Source organism: Eulemur rufifrons, chromosome 1, assembly GCF_041146395.1.
Source record: "Eulemur rufifrons isolate Redbay chromosome 1, OSU_ERuf_1, whole genome shotgun sequence".
NCBI classification, from domain to species: domain Eukaryota; kingdom Metazoa; phylum Chordata; class Mammalia; order Primates; family Lemuridae; genus Eulemur; species Eulemur rufifrons.
In genome coordinates, this window is record NC_090983.1 from 88,636,088 (window position 1) to 88,640,496 (window position 4,409).

Sequence of the window (4,409 nt, forward strand, 5' to 3'; positions counted from 1 at the left end):
CAACAGGAGAGGTGTAATAATCCATATTGTAGCTTTCAAGGAACTTCCAGGTTAGATACCAACTGAAAACCAGGACAGCGTACTTTAAGACTTTAAGGACCAAGTGAGCACTGTAGACATTGAGCATTCATTCGGAAGGGGAAGCAGTCACGATAGGCTGAGTCGTTGTGGGAGGCCTCCCAGTGAAGAATGACTTGAGCTAAATCATGGAAGAAAGAGGACTCGGGGCATGTCATGACAGAAAACAGGAATAGTAGACTAGTGGGGCCAGGGATCTAGGAATAAAACTGGTTTTACCATTTACCAGCTAGGTGAAAATGAAGACATGAGAAAATATAAACCTGTCAACATCTATTCTAAACAAAAGAAATCTGGTATGAAAATATTAATACTTGCAAATAGGTCTTAGAAATCATCCGGCAGCTGGACAACTCTTAGATCTTATTTATCAGCCTACTGAACTGTTCATTTTTCAGAGACCTAAGATACCATCCCCAAATTTTCTTATATACTGTTGTAGTTTTAATAGTGAAGCCTCCAGATGAGACTGCTATGTGTGTTTTTAACTGTTGTGGCTTGCTGAATCAAAGCAGCTGACTTTGAAACAAGCTCAATGTCATTTCCTTCAAGGATTTACTCATCTTTCTGGGCTTGAGATACTGAACAAGCAATGGCTGGCCTCATCTGAATCCTGTGGATGTATTTTTCACACAAGAAATATTATATTTCAACAGGAGACACCTTCTCCTGTATAACACACAGACCCCATCTTGTAACGAAGCCCACTGTAACACCCTTGATCATGTTCTGTACATGACAAATAGCGCGAACACTAGCTACTTCCTTTCCATTTCCCCATCAGTTGTCATCGGGAGCCCCTTCTTTTTCTTTCCAAGGAGACTGAGTTTCTGCGTTGATGTGATTGAAGTCCCTCCTCGGAGTTCCTCTGGGGCCCTTCACAGTGACTGTGCGTCCCTTCAGAGTGATGTCCACATTTTCTGGAATGTCATCAGTCTGATTGCTGGGAATAGTCTTCATTCTCGCAGTAGATACTGCAAAGATCTGTCTATTATTAAGTGGGAAAAAATAGCAAAATGCAAAATAGTTTGTACAGTGAGCTATTCTTTGTGTTTTTAAAATGGGGGGGAGTGGCAAATATAAATATATGCTTGTAGGTGCCTATAATGAATCATCGGCAAGCTCTGTGAGTCTACCTGCCGAATAAATCCTGATTCCAACCATAACTCGCTGCTTCATCGCTCCCCCACTCAGGAACGCCCTCACTTCTTGCTGACACTAGGGCAGGAATCCTTCTCACGGCTTTCCTGGCCTTCCTGCTTCTTCCCTTCATTCTAGTCTCCACACAGCAGCCCACGTATCCCAGTTAAAAAACAAACAAATCACATCACCTCCTTGTTCAAAACCCTTGGAGTGTTTTTCTCCCCCTAACACATCAAATAAAACGAGACTGACTCTTCAGCAGGGCCTCTATAGCCACATGTGATGTGATTCTGACCTCTTACTCATCTCGTTCTAGTTCATTCTTACCCACACTCTTTGGAACTCACGGCCCCTCTACCTTGGCTGCTTCCCCCAGATACCTGCCAGGCAGCTGCTCACCTCTCAGCTCTCTGCTCAAAGGCCACCTCCTCGGAACGGCTGTCTCCAGGTCCTCCGTCTGCACCCTCCCTCTCCACACACTACCTACTTACCATTGTACCTGATTTAGTTTTCTTGTGGCACTTACCACCACTTGACCTTTAATTATATATTTAATATTTAGTTGTTTATTAGCTGTCTCCCCCAACAGAAGGTTAAGTCCCATAGAGGCAGCCATACTTGTTCCCAAGCACCTAGAACAGGGTTTAGTGCACAGTAGCTATTAATACATTTCTTTTGAATAAATTAATAAATAATGAAAAATATACATAGAAAAAAATCCAGCTATTTAGAGTGGCTTTGGGAGGGGAACTGGGCACTTGCGTGTCAGGAGTAGAAGAGCAGGAGAGACGGACTGACTTTCATTTCTTTGGGTCCCCTGTCCCCCAACTCCTACAGCACTCGTGGTCCAAGCGGTGGTCTCCTCAGTGCTGCACACCCACGAGGATCCCCTAGGGTGTTGAAGGGAAATGTGAGAACATCTATTTATATTTACTTTTTTCCTACGAGAAAGAAGGCATTATAAATATTTAATTCATAGATTTTGAGTACATGCCTGTAATTTAGAAATTATATTCTGAATTGCATGTTCAAAGTTTTTTTGAAATTTGGTCTGCAAGAGTTTAGTCACAGACTGATAGCCTGTAGCTCTTATAAACAGCAGGTGTGTTTGATTTGCCTCATACGGTTTTAAAATTGTTTGAATCAACTTTAAAATCCAGAGATTTCACATAAAATTCTGTACTTCTGGCTTTTTTGAGACACTAGAGGAGCTGGCAATACCAGTCCTGTGATTCCCTGGAGTCCGTGAACACACATGTGTTTGGAAAGTAAGCACACACATGTGTGTGTGCATGTGTGTGAACATGTGGGTGCATGATCTTGGGCACCAAGGTCTTCCCAGTGGCTTCCTGTGGGTTCTCACATTCGGTTCACGTCACTCATTTATCAGTCTGGCCCCACAGGCATTTTAGTTTATAGCCCTTTTCTGACTCTGTTTCTCAATCTCAGACAAATCATTTGTACCTGATAGCAGTGAAAATGCAGACATATGCTCACAATATACTTTTCAAAAAAAAGATTGATTGCAGAGCTATCCCTACCCTAACACTGCACTTTCTTTCAATCCTGAGTGAGAATAATAGGGCACTGTGAGTATTTGTTGACACACCAGAAACCGAGCTTAACAGGGGAGTGTGACCTTGTGAATCACCATCCCTTGGGTGTGTCCTGTCTGAGAGCAGGCTGAGAACGACTGATCTGTAGTCCACAGTTTTGTACCTTGATATTCTAATTATTTACAGCTGCCCTTTGTTACATGTCTCTATAGCCTCATATAAACTTCCAGTAAGGACTGCTTTTTGTACAGTATTTCTGAGTTCCTCAAAGTATCGAGTGCTGGGAATATTTAATAAAAACTTTAGTTGAATGATTAACATGAAACAGCACAGATACTGCCAGTAACTTATATCACCATAGTTTGCAGAGCTAAATATGCAGAGATAGTAAAAGGAATACACGCGCACACACACACACACACACGTATGTGTATACAGTAAAAGCAGGAAGAATGTCTCATTTTTGTGTTCTGGGCTGTCCTTATATCATTTTCTCATTTAATCCTTACAAATAGTCATATGTGGACAGTTTTTTCTTTCTTTATCTTAATTTTATAGATGAGAAAATGAGGCTTAGGAAAGTGAAATAAGTAGTCCACAGACACACAACTACTAAATGGCAAATCTAGGATTCAAAATCAGGTCTAATTCCAAAGCTAATGGCCTTTACTAAGCAATACTTCCTCACCCCTAAAAAAACCAAACCAACCAAACAAAAAAACTCTTGATAAGATGTTGAAATTCTCTCTCCAATAAATATTCCCAGGAATCATTTAGTTGTCACTGAGAATAAACTATAAAATCAGCATGTTCTACACCAGCAGATGGAGAAGTGTTAAAGATGTCTCGAGCCAAATTAATTAGAGGGAAAACAAAGGGCACCCCTAGAGCAGAATTTAGTATGGGTTTAAGTACGGGGCCAAGAAAAGTTCAAACCTTAACATTTTAAAAACCTCGTCAGAGGTTAGAGATGACCTTTAAAAATAGTATGCAATTGAGAATTACTTGTTTCAAAAAATGGGAAGCTACTTCTTGACCGCAACTTCTACTTGTTGCAGACAAAATGTAGAGGCTGAACCAATTTTGTTTTTTAATACAAGATCTAAGCTCCGGTTTCATTCATTCAGTGGGAGCGTGGGCGCATTTCCATTCTGAGGGGCACTGTTGGGCAAAAGAGACATACACTCTCAAGGAGTTTCTCATTCACTAGAGGAGCCGAGGAGTCTATTGCTGGCAAGAGAACATTCGGTCGAGTGAGGCCCAATCCCAGAGGGTCCTGCTAGCTAGCAGAGAATTTTGGACTGATGGCTGTCAAAAAGGGAGCTTTGAGGCCTTTTTGTCACGACAAGGGGCCCGTTTGTGGTCTGTGGCGAACATAACGTGCTCTGTAAACCTATCTTTCTTTTCCTCAATAAGCCTCGTTTTGGGGTTTTTAAAAAAAAAGGAGCTACAAGGCAACAAAGAGGGGGATGGACACGCTTGAAGCTCTGAATCGGGTGGGGCAAGGGCAATATACATACATAACCTAAACATTTGTACCCCCGTAATATGCTGAAATAAAAAAAAATTAAAAAGAAATTTAAATTAGCCAACTTTAGAATAAAATCAAATAGCACCAAATAAAAAAATAAA

The 4,409-nt window shown here is 41.2% G+C and overlaps 1 pseudogene; it reads right to left on the reverse strand.

Moving 5' to 3' along the window:
* Positions 1-441: 441 nt before the first annotated feature.
* LOC138386754 (large ribosomal subunit protein uL6-like) lies at positions 442-1,038 on the reverse strand (annotated as a pseudogene).
* Positions 1,039-4,409: the final 3,371 nt, after the last annotated feature.